Genomic DNA, 13,275 nt, shown 5'->3' on the forward strand with positions numbered 1-13,275 from the left:
AATGATGGGCTCAAGTATAGCAGGGATTGTGGGGCTGGCGCAGGATTGGGCAGTGTTTCGTTCTGCTGTGCATGGGGTCGCTATGAGTCGGAAACTACTCGATGGCACTTAACAACAACAACAACAACAAGAGTTTAGTTGTGTGCAATGTTAATGATATTGTTAATGATATTAATAATATCATTATAATTGTGATAATTTCCATGTTCTGTGGGATCACCTTTCTTTGGAATTTGTACACATATGGATCTCTTCCCATCAGTTGCTCAAGTAGCTATCTTCCGAATCTCTTGGCATAGCCAAGTGTGTGCCTCCAGCTGGACATCCATTTGTTGAAACATCTCAATTGGTATTCCATCAATTCCTGGAACCTTGCTCTTGGCCACATCCTTCAGTGCACCTTCGACTTCTTCCATAACACCATTTGTTCTTGATCATATGCCATCTCCTAAAATGGATTAGAATAGACTAATTATTTTTGGTACAGTGACTGTGTATTCCTTCCATATTCTTTTTATTTTTCCTGAATCATTCAATACATTGCCCATTAATCTTTCAATATTGCAAATCAAGGCTTAATTTTTTCCTCAGTTCTTTTGGCTTGAGAAATGCTGAGTGTGTTCTTCCCTTTTGGCATTCCAACTCCATGGTTTTGCATGTTTTGTTATAATAATTGAGCTTTTCTTCTCAAGCTGTCCTTTGAAATCTTTGGTTCAGATCTCTTAGTTTGTCATTTCTTCCATTTGCTTTAGCTACTATTCATTCAAGGGCAAGTTTCAGAGTCTCTTCTGACATCCATCTTGGTCTTTTCTTCCTTTATTGTCTTTTAATGATCTTTTGCTTTTTTCTTGGATGATGTTCTTGATGTCATCCCACAATTCCTTTGTTTTTTGGTCATTGCTATTAAATGCATCAAATCTATTCTTTACACGGCCTCTAAATTCAGGAGTGATATATCCAAAGTCATATTTTGGCCCTCATGGATTTCTTTAAGTTGTCTTCAACTTCACGTTGAATTTGCATATGAGCAGTTGATGGTCTGTTCCACAATCAGCTCCTGGCCTTGTTTTGGCTGAAGATATTGACCTTTTCCATAGTCTGTTGCCACATATGTAGTCAATCTGATTCCTGAGTACTTCATCTGGTGAAGTCCACATATATACCCACCACTTATATGCTGAAAAAAAGGTATTTGCAATGAATTATTAATTTGTCTTGCAAAATACTATCATGCAATCTCTAGCATCAATTCTATCACCAAGACTAAATTTTCCAGCTACCAGTGATTCTTCTTTGTTTCCAACTTTTGCATTCCAGTCATTGGTGATAATCAGCACACCTTGATTGCTTATTTAATCAATTTCCGACGGCAGAGGTTGGTAAAAATCTTCAATTTCCTCATCTTTGGCTTTGGTGATTGGTGCATAAATTTGAATAATAGTAACATTAACTTTCTTTCTTTGTAGGTGCATGAATATTATACCATTACTGCCAGCATTGTACTTCAGGATAGATCTTGAAACATTCTTTGTGATGAGGAATGCTACACCGTTCCTCTTCAATCTGTCACTCCTAGCATAGTAGATCATATGTTTGTCTCATTTAAAATAGCAAAAGCCAGTCCAGTTCAGCTCACTAATGCCTAGGATATAAATCTTTATGTATTCCATCTTTTTTTTGATAAGAATTTTCCAATTTTCCTAGATTTATATTTCATACATTCCATGTCATGATTGTTTACGGATGTTTGTGGTTGTTTCTTCTCATTTTAAGTGGTGACCCATCAGCAAAGAGAGGTCCCAAAACTTCTCCTTTTCCCATATCATTAAGGTTGGCTCTGCTCTGTTGAGGTAGCTCTGTCCCAGTCATATCTTTAGTGCCTTCCGACCTGAGGGGCTCATCTTCCAACACTCTATCGGACAATGTTTCAGGGCTATTCTTAAAGTTGTCCAGTAATATATCAGGCAGTGTTTCACTCCTGTTCATAAGATCTTCACTGGCCACTCCTTTCTTAGAAATTTTATAATCTGACTGTAAAATATTTATTCTGTTCTGTGATCTGAGTAACAAATATGCTCCAGTTTTATGATATCCTGCAAGATGCTTACCCTCTATAAATATGTTTGTTTCATCTGTAAAATGAAACTGAAGGTAGATCTATTAAACAAACAATTGTAAAAGAAAACACAAAAACAAATAAAATGCCCTCATTTTAATTATAGCTAATATTCATTGAATATTTACTAAATCCTAGGAATTTAGCTAAATGCTTTTATAGGACCATCTCATTGTATTTTAATTGCAAATATTTAATTTGGGAACCCCAATTTGCAAATGAAAATACTGCATTTTCAAAAACTTTTGTAGTTGTTCTAATTTAAAGAGCCAATAAGAGGTAAAACCAGAATTTAATTTCACATATTCTAATTTTAATTTTGTTGTACTCAACTTTTCACTATGACCTCTGCTCTACAATGCCTAATATGCATGCAGTTTCTACTTTTCTTGGTCTATAACTTGAGATTTTATGTTTCTTTTTTCTTTAAACCTGTTCATATCATTGTTGATTACTGTTAATGATATTTTTGCATAGAAAATACTTGGGAGTCTTGCATTAATTCAGTGTCATTTATTGATAGAAAACAAGACAAACTGGACACTCACAAGTGTTATAAGGAAGCTTAACTTTGTTGGAGTCAGTTTTGCTTGACATGAAACAAACTGCAATTTTCCCTAATAATAAAAATTACTTTACATACAAAATGTCACATACAAAATAAAAGTGAAAAATCTAGTCAAACAACTATCCCAACTTTCCCTAACAGTAGGCAAAATAACAATTATAATAACAACAATCAAATAAATAAAAAGGAGAAAAGATTATTGGAAATACTCAGCTTTTTCTCATGTAAAATTTATGTTTATCATCAACTTTATGACATAATAGCTTATCTTACTTGAATTTACAAAATTATAATGCTATAGGGCCTTAGTTTATTTCTTCATTCTTTGCTGTGGAAATCTAGGGCTATTTAATGGAAAGCAGAGTAGTAGCTCAATGACTTTTGAATGAATTCTTAATTTCTTCATTTCATTTCTTGGTTTCTCATCTTGTATTGGATGGTTCCTTGGACTGTGGTCTTACTTTCTAGCACAGAAAATCCCCAGGATAAGAATATCCAACTTATGGCCAAACTTTACTTAAGAATGGACTTCCCTAAGCCTATTTTACTGAAAATTTGAGTTAAATACAATGGTTAGTAATAATGAAAACACGTACTACTTTGTAATGCTAATGAAAACATTGTGGGTATTCAGTTGTCCATCAGCTTAAAGAAGGAGAATGCCATTCACTTTAAAGTCAGATCACATTGTTGTCAATACTGTGTTGAGTGTGTACCTGTGTATTCGGCTTAAATTTTGCTCTTATTTACCCTTGTAAATATGTCTCCAAAGTATAAATTTGAAGCAAATGCTGGTGATCCATCAAAGAAAGGGAAAATGAACACAATTGGAAATAAATAACTAAACAATAAAGACCTAATGGAATGAGAGTAGCAGATAATAGAATTTGAGGAAGAATACTGGGACTGACAAAATACTGAATTGAATTTTTTTTTCACAAAAGGGCTAGCTGAAGCCTTTTATAGCACTGAAGCAGGGATAGAAACGTTGGGATGGACAAGGTCCTAATACAGAGCGGTTCACTAATCTTTACCATATAATTACTGAGAGTTGTAGCTGCTACAAGGTCATTTATGTCAAGAAAAAGAAAATCTCTGTCCCAACCTTCTTTGATGCCTACTTCAAGAAATTGACTTTCATAGTAACACTTCATGCCCACAGCAGTGGAATCAAACACTGATTCTCCAGCACAAGGTCTATTCTCTGCAACAGCAAGCCTATTATCTTTAGGAGTAGCCATCTGTCCATGGGATTCTCACCCATCATTCAATTGTTAATGTTATCATAGGTTACCTCACCAATATCCCTTCTGGTTTGCAAGACATCAATGGAAAACGAATAAGTATGAACTGTTAATCACATTTTTTTTCCCTATTTAATATGCTTAAAAGGAGCTCTGGTGGTGTACTGCTTAAGGCATTTGACTGTTAACCAGAAGGCTGGTGGTTCAAACCCACCAGCTACTCCTAGGTAAGAAGGTTGGGCAATTGGCTTCCATATGATACTGCCTTGGAAACCCAAGGGGAGGTATCTATGAGTCAGATCCCACTTGATGGCAGTGGATGGGTTTAATCTGTTTTAAAACTCCTTTTTTTTTTTTTTTTTTAAGCATGTTATTCTATTTACAGCTCTGTATATCTACACAGAGAGAGAGAGACATTATCTTTCCCTCTCTCTTCTATATAGTCCTGTATTTCAGTATTTTTATTATCACTATATTATCATTTACTACATTATTATGTTTAAGATGTTTTAATGTATTTGAAAGTGTCTCTTAAGAGTTTTTTTTTTTTTTTTTTTTTTTTATGTATTGAAAGGTAAACATACATACTATATACTAAAACAAACATTGGACTAACTGATGCTAAATAAGAGCCATATGTACTTGTTCCTACTTAACTACAAATTCAACTTAAAGATATACTTAGGAGTGGGTTTTGTACATAATCTGAAGACTGCCTGTAATTAAGCAGATATTCATATTGAGTAGAGAAGAAAGTAATTGTTTTACATTTACCTTTGATAATAGTATTGAATATATATAAATGCTTACTTTGAGGATGTCAGAAAATAAGTATATTTACTTGCTCAAAAAATAGAAAATTGCTATATAGGAAACAGTTCATTTATCCTTGAACTTAAGCAAGCATGATTTTAAAGATCATGAGGAAATTATTAGCATATATCTCTCAATCTTTGCCTTTGTTTCTACTCCACAGTTTTGTTCCTTAATTTGAAATCATGAGAAATCCTCATTTATACTTAACTAATAAGAAAAGAAATAAATGTAATTAAATTAGCCAGAATAAATTTCGTGCATTCTGTTCTGGTTACCTAGTGCCACTATGACAAGAATATACTACAAATGGGATGGCTTAAACAAGCAGGAGTTTATTCTCTTACAGTCTGGAGGCTTTAAGTGTGAGTTCTAAGTGCCAGGTTCTAGAGGCTGGGTGAAAGCCCCTCAACTTTGGACTTCAGCTCTGCCTCCTGCTCCTGGCCCATTGAAGCTGGAGGCTTTTCTTCACTTAGACAACTGTTGGTTGCTGAGACTGACAAGCCCAAGGTTGACAAGTAAAAAGGCACAGTCTCAATGTTACCAAACCACATGGCAGGCCATTAATTCAAGTCCATTGAAAGTCCCAGGTCAGAAGAACATGGCAGGCTGCTGAACAATGACACAGCTACATGCAGGGTTCAAGCATTCCATAAGCTAAAGACCATTCCTAAACTGTTTCTTATATATGGGCAGCAGACCACATCCCTAAAGCAGCTACTCAGCTGCTTGTGGTAGGTCCCACAGTGGAGTTGATTGCCATTTTCATTATGGGGAATAACTACCACCAGCTGCCCAGCCACTCAACCAGGTCCAGCCAAGTTGGCACACAAACTTCACCACCATACATTCTAATTGATTACAAAACATTAATGCTTTTCATTAATGCTATTTTTTCTCTTTTATACATTTTACTGATGTTTAAAATATATATTATATGTAATGTTTATAATATATGAGGGGAAGGACTTTCAAATATTAGTCATATTGTCCAAGGGACAAGGTTGTAGTCACTTCTTGGCCACCAGGTAGTAAGTAGTTGGACCTGTGGGCTCGGGACCATAGTTGCAGGGGACAACAAGCTTAATTGGCATAACATAGTACACAAAACATTGTTCCATATGCTACTGTGGATAATAATGACTGATATTTTAAAAGCTTGCAAGCAGCCATCTAGGTGCAATGATGGGTCTCTCCTCATCCAGGGCAAAGAAGAATGAAGAAAACCAAAAATACACGGAAACAATTAGTACAAGTGACCGGTATACAATGTGATCCTCAGCATACATGACCAGAAGAACTGGATGGTGCCCAGCTACCAATGTCAACCACTCAAAGGGGGATCTATGTAGGAGGTCCTAGATAGAGTGGAGGAACAATGTGGAACAAAACTCAAAATCATTTTAAAAAAAGGGGGGAGGCAAGTTTGCTGGTCTGATAGTCTCTGATGGAACCACTGAGACTATGGCCCTTAGCTGCACTCCAGGTCTGGAACTGAACCCATTCCTGTGGCTTCCAGCCAACAAAAGATAGGCATATGAGGTGAATTTTTACATCAGGAAGATACACTCCTTGGAGAGAATAATCATGGGAAAATAGAAGGGCTGTGTATGCACAAAGAGATAGCTCAGGGGGCAGGAGTGCATGGAGGGAAGGACATAGGGAAGAGGTATCTATGGGGAAGAAGTGGGAGGGGAGCTATTACATTGTGGTAAATCATAGTAAATGCCATGAGACAAAATATATATGAGCTGCTGTAAGGAAAGTGAATTTCTCTGTAAACTCTCACCCAAATCACAATTAAAAAAAATTAAATTAAATATATATATAGAGAGAGAGAGAGAGAAAGAGAAAGAGAGAGAGACATAAGATCTTGTATCCTATTATGACATAAAATATTTACATAGTGTTATCACAAACTATTGAATGAGAAAAATAATATTATTATTTGAAAAGTATGTAATATTTTAAACTCTGTTTTAATGCCAACATTATACTTAATAATTTATTTATTTTTTTTTTTTATAAGTCCAATAAGTGAGATGCATAAAACTCATTTTAATTAGCCCAGGTTTGAAACTTACTATGCTGGTTAAGACTTATCTTCCAGATAGATATAGAACAATCTCTTCCCCTTGGGAAACATTGTTTAAAAATTAAAATTTAAAAAAGAACAAACAAATTTTTTTGATGATGTCCTAGTGAGTTTATAGAGATTCTAACGTGTAAACAGAAAATATTTTTTTGAAAACAGGCTTGCTTGCTGTTTCCTAAATCAAGTCAATTTGTTATGCCATGAAAACGAGTTATGGAGCTGTGTCTTTCAGGAAAGATCCTCTATATGCATACTTGGCCTGCAGGCACAGGAAAGACAACTGAACTGGTCTACCTTGAGGAGATATAATATTGAATACCTGCAGTTACTTGTCAGCAAAGCAACAAACAAAGTGGAAGGAAGCATGTGAGAACAGTCTGTTCTTTTGGTAGAAATGTTCATTTGAAATAAAAATAATTATTTGAAAGATATTTTAACATACTATCCATTGAAATAGGAGCTCTGGTAGCATAGTGCCTAAGGCATTTGACTGCTAACCAGAAGGCTGGCGGTTCAAACCCACCAGCCACTCCTCGGAAGGAAGGTTGGGCAATCCTACTTCAGTAGTGATACTGCCTCAGAAACCCAAGGAGGGGTCGCTATGAGTCGGGGCCGACTCAACAGCAAATAACGAGAACAAAAACATCCATTGAAATAAAGACCTTTGTCAAGTTAGATCCATTGATTCTGATAAAATTTTAAGCATCCATTCAGAAAGCAATTGCTTTTTTGTAAATCCTCTTTTATAAAATGAAATAAAATTTTATTCTCAATCATAAGTTAAACATTTGCGCTAAATGCTATACTTACCTAAACATTTGAGACTCTAATTAAAATTTGAAATGATTCTGATGTACATATTGCAAAACTTGAAAAACCATGAAAACTGTAACTGTGAATACTTTGCCAATCAAATTAATCAAACCAACAGAGTAAGTTTCAGCAATTATTTTATCCCAAGCTATATGGTTTCATGTCACAAACACACAGTATTTTCTAGTTCTATAAAACACCATAATTAATTTATATGTCAATAGTACATTCTCAAGATTTTAAGCTGACCTAGATTTTAGGGGAAATGTTTAATCCATAACTATGCTCTTCAGAGTTAATAACGTGCTATGTTCATTAATATTTTTCATTAACTGAATGCCTGGACAAATGCACAAATAAAATTATGTAATTTATCAGCTGCACCAAAAGCAAGGACCTAATGATAGCGATTGGTAATCATATCACTTTTTCTCTTCATTTGTATGCTCTAACAACCTGTCCTTTTGGTAGTTATTTTGACTTATCATCCTGATACCTGAGAAATAACTCTAGTTGAACATTTTATGGATTACTACATTAAGTAGAGACATCTTTATTTCCAAAATTTACGTTCTGGATTATAACTCTTCTTTACTTCCTTTACTCAAATAATTGTCATATCCTCTCTATTCTATCTAAAATACCTCAAATGTGTTTACCTTTCTCCATATCCACAACACAACCCAAGTTCAGGCTCTTAAATCTCTGGTTTAACATTCTGGGATATATTTCTCATTAATATTCTTGCCTCTAGCATCTTTACTCTCTAAATTGTCATCAAAACTGCAAATTGTCTTTATGATTGTCTTAGTTATCTAGTACAGCTATTATACAAATGCCACAAATATATGGCTTCAAGAAATTAAAGTCTATTCTTACAGTTCTAGAGGCTAAAAGTCTGAATTCAGAGGACTAGTGCTAGGGGAAAGCTTTCTCTCTCTCCGTCAACCCTAGGCAAAGATTCTTTTATCATGTCAACATCTGAGGGCCTGCTTTCCTTGGAAATCTCCATGTGTCTTGACATCACTCTTCCCCTGGGTCTAGGATCTTCTCAGTGCAGCAACTCCAGATCCCAAGGATGTGCTTTGCTCATGGCTCTTCTTTATTAGTAGTTATGAAGTCCCTCTCCCTCTGCTTGCAAGTACACCCCAGGGAAACTTCCCTTATATCTGATCAGGCCAATGTCCTGAGTAAAGGTATTGCATCTCACCCTGATTACCTTATAATTGATTGTCTGATTGCATTACATCACATCATGAGGCAATAATTACATCATTACATAACTGCCAAATTATATTATTGCATTACTGCCACACTGCTGAGATTAACAATTTAGACAAATTGACACATATTTTTTTCTGGGGGGGGACACATCCATGAAAACAACATACGCATCTGATTGTTCACTCTCTCATGTACTAGAGAACATGCTTAGCATTTCTCAAGCTGAAATAATTTAAGAAAAAATTCAAGTCTTAAGTTACATTATTGAAGAATTCTGTGGGCAAAATATTGAATGATGAAGAAAGCATCAAAAAAAGATGGAAAGAATACACAGAGTTGCTGAACCAACAAGAATCGATAGATGTTTAACTATTTCAAGGAGTAGCATATGATCAAAATCTAATGATACTGTAGGAAGAAATCCAAGCTGTACTGAAGGATTTGGCAAAAAAAACACACATAAGGCTTGAGGAATTAACTGAGTTGTCTCAACAAACAGATACAGTGCTGGAGGCACTTAAACATTTACAAAAAAAAAATTGCAAAATAGCTACCTGGTCAACTGAATATAAGAGATCAACATATGTGCCAGTTCCAAAGATGATCCAAAGGAATATAGGAATTACTGAACAATATCATTAATGTCACAAACAAGTCAAATTTTATTGAAGATAATTCAAAAACTGTGGCAGCAACATATTGATAAGAAACTCAAGCTGGATTCAGAAGAGGATGTGGAGCAAGGGATAAGTTTTCTGGTGTCAGATAGATCTTGGCTGAAAACAAAGTATATCAGAAAGATGATTGCTAGTGTTTTATTAATCATGCAAAGACATTTGACTGTGTGGATCATAACAAATTATGGATAACATTGTGAAGCATAGGAATTCCGGAATACTTAATTGTGCTCATGAGCACAATTGTATATAGATAACTTGTATATAGGTTAAGAGGTTGTTTTTCAAACAGAACAGGACCGTACCGTATGGTTCAAAATCAGCAAGGATATACATTAGAGTTGTATCGTTTCAACATCCGTATTCAATCCATATGCTGAGCAAATAATCTGAGAAGCTGGGCTATATGAAGAAGAAATTGGCATCAGGATTGGAGAAATATTCATTAACAACCTGTGATATTTAGATGACACAACCTTCCTTGCTGAAAGTGAAGAGGACATGAACTTCTTACTGATGAAGGTCAAATATTGCAATCTTCAAGATGAACTACATCTCAACATACAGAAAACAAAAATCTGATAAAAGTTCCAGTAATATGGCAGAATAGGCAGAGAAACTACACAGACCCCCCGCAATAAAGAAAAGAGGAACAAAATAACACAGATACAGAAGATAATCCTGGAGCCCTTAACTTTGAAAGGAAGGATACAGAAATGGTCAAAACTCCAACTAATAGAAGAATTTGCATCCAAACACCAAAAAAGGAATCATATGGAGCTGCAGACTGTTGGCGATCCTGATGGCACAAACAGCTTGGATATTGCCAAGTGGTGTTAGGACCTAAGAATGAACTTAAAAGTCAGCCTTGCTAGCCATGGGCTGAACAGAGGACTGCCACATCCAGCAAAACCGCACAGGTCACAAAGTGAAGTGACACAAAAGGATTAAAGGTTTTCTTTTTTATTATTTATTAAGGAACAGGGGCCAGGTGGATGTCCTGCATGTTCTGCGAGAGTGACCCCTGATGCCTTTGTTCTACTTTATTTATTTATTTTCTGTCCTGGACCATGACTTTCCCACATTGGTGCACCCAAAACCAGTCTGCTTGCTTGAAATTCAAAGATCCAAATAAGTCATTATTTTTTTATGTTTTTCTTCAGGTCCTTATTCAAATACAAATCTTCTGTTTCTTCAGTAGTACCGGGTGAGGTTCAGGTTTTCTTCCTAAGCCCCCTATACTCTACACACAGGGTTTGAAACAAAGGCCTGTGTTTCTTCTGGGAAAATTATATTTCCCCTTTTAACGTATCCAATCAAGTATTGGCTGAAAGCAGACTTACACACTCTCTGTTATCCACATACCCCATAATCCTTTCTAATGTGCAAGCAGGTAAGAAAATATTCAATAATCACAGTACATTCAGATAAACACATAAGCCAAAACACGTAACCCTTTTAAAGACATTCCAGGTTCATCTCTTCAAGTTGATTACCATCCCATTCTTTGCATATGGCCTTGTGCCTTTGGCTGGATATAACCAAAAGCACTAGCCTCTAGATCAATTATCTCCTAATGCAGTTTTAGCCAGCATATACAAATCATAAGGACACAAAACTTCTTCAGCAATGGTTTCTATTAAGGATTTTTTGCAAACAGTGCTATTGGCGCATAGGTAGCAACAGCTTGTTTCAAATCTTTAAGAGTTTTAAAAGTAAATGTTTTATGTTCTCGCATGGGTTGCTTAGCTTGCAGATTTATGTATTCTGTTAAGGGCAAAACATGTTTTAATTCTAATGCAATGTCCTCATCCATGGCCCTTGCCTTTTGCACCATAGCTTGTATAGGTGATAAAAGAGGCACGGTGGATGATAAACAGTTAACTTGCTTTCCTGAGGGAGGGAAATTGTTAAAAGGTAGAGGAGAGCAAGTGCTGGCAGAAATGGTTGCAGCTGAAACAGTCTGATTTAAAAACGAATTTAAAAAAGGTTTTGTTTGACTTAAAAATAGATTTAATGAAGGATATAACTCCTCTTTCTGAACTTCTGAGGGTTCAGTTTCTAACTTCTGTTTAACTATTTCTTCTTGTAATTTTAATTCTTTTAACTTTGAATCTGTATCTACATTTTTTCTCCTTCTCTATTTTAGGATCTATGCCCACACTTACTCCCTTATCTAATGCTAAACACTGTTTTAAGATACTCCAAATAGAAAATAAATGCTCTGGAAAATCCTCTGGCCCATGTTCTCTTAAACGCTCATTAATCTGTGGACCGATGGTTTCCCAAACTGTTAAATCAATGGTTCCTTCCAGAGGAAACCAAGGGCAACAGTGATCTACATGTTGCAAAAATTCCTCTAACTCTTTTTTAAACACTAAAAAACTTCTAGCCTGAAATAATGCTTTAAGAACAAAAATATAAAGATCTCTTTCATGAAATTCCAAATCCCCCATGTTAGTCTGGCTTAAAGAAGATTTATTTAATTCACCTACACTCACCCTTTTCTTTTCTCTTTTGGAGTTCCGCTTCTCTTCAAGTGGGCTGTCCTCTCAAGCACTGCTGACACTCCACTCCGGGTCCATGTTCGGGTGTCAATTGCCATGTCTGGCAAAACTGCATAGGTCACAAAGTGAAGCGACACAAAAAGATTAAAGGTTTTCTTTATTATTATTTATTAAGGAACAGGGGCCAGGCAGACACCCTGCATGTTCTGCCAGAGTGACCCCTGATGCATTGTTCTACTTTATTCATATGTTTGTCCATGAGTACATCATTAGTCTTGGAAGTCATACAATCAGCTTATTTTCTACAGAGCTAAAGTTTTACTCCTCTACATGCTCAAGGACAACAGGTGGTCATTAAAACAATCACAAAATTCTTCTCAGGAGTAAGGAGTGTAAAATGATAAATGTTTACTAGAATACAGTGACCCAAAGTATGAAACATCCCAATAAGATAAAATACATGTAGAATAACTTCTAAGTTTAACACTTTGATGTTTTGCCAATTAAGTATTTAACAGTGAGAGAGATCTTGCCATCTCTTAAAGCAACATTCAACCACAGAGAGGCCTTGCCATCTCTAAAAGCAAGCACTCAATCACTGGAGGCCTTGTCATCTCTTCACTGTAATTAGAACATGTGCCTTGCAATCATCTTCTTTTGGGGATCTTTTTCTTGGTCTCCAACAGAGGACTGCACGGGTAGCTGGTGAATAAAAAGGGAAGCAGTGAAGAGGGAGATAGGCTGAGCTGTAGACTTCTGGCTGTCTGGAGGTCACAGTCGTTTTTAACATTTACAAGAGGTTTGACCATTTTGGATATTTAAAGAGACAGCATTCTCTCAGATTCCAGGAACCTAAGAATAGACTTCACTTGCTGGTGACTACAAGTACATACCTGACACAAAGGACTGGAAAGATGCATCATTACCCTTATTACTCTTATACCCCACATCTTCTTGGTGAACAGAAGCGTGGCCATCCCTCACTGCCATGCACCTTCTGGGTCAGCAGAAATTCCGTCCCAGTCTGTGTGCTCTGATGGAACCATGGTGACCTGCCCTGATCTGCCCAGATTTTTATTTTCCTTTTTTTTTTTTAAATTTTATTTTGATTTAGGTGAAGATTTACATAGTAAATTCACTTTTCATACAGCAGTTCACATATACTTTGTCTCATGTCATTGACCAAAATTTACAATGCAACAGCTCCCCTCCCACTTC

Source organism: Orycteropus afer, unplaced genomic scaffold (assembly GCF_000298275.1).
Source record: "Orycteropus afer afer isolate SDZICR_OR568_19922 unplaced genomic scaffold, OryAfe1.0 scaffold00022, whole genome shotgun sequence".
Classification (NCBI taxonomy): domain Eukaryota; kingdom Metazoa; phylum Chordata; class Mammalia; order Tubulidentata; family Orycteropodidae; genus Orycteropus; species Orycteropus afer.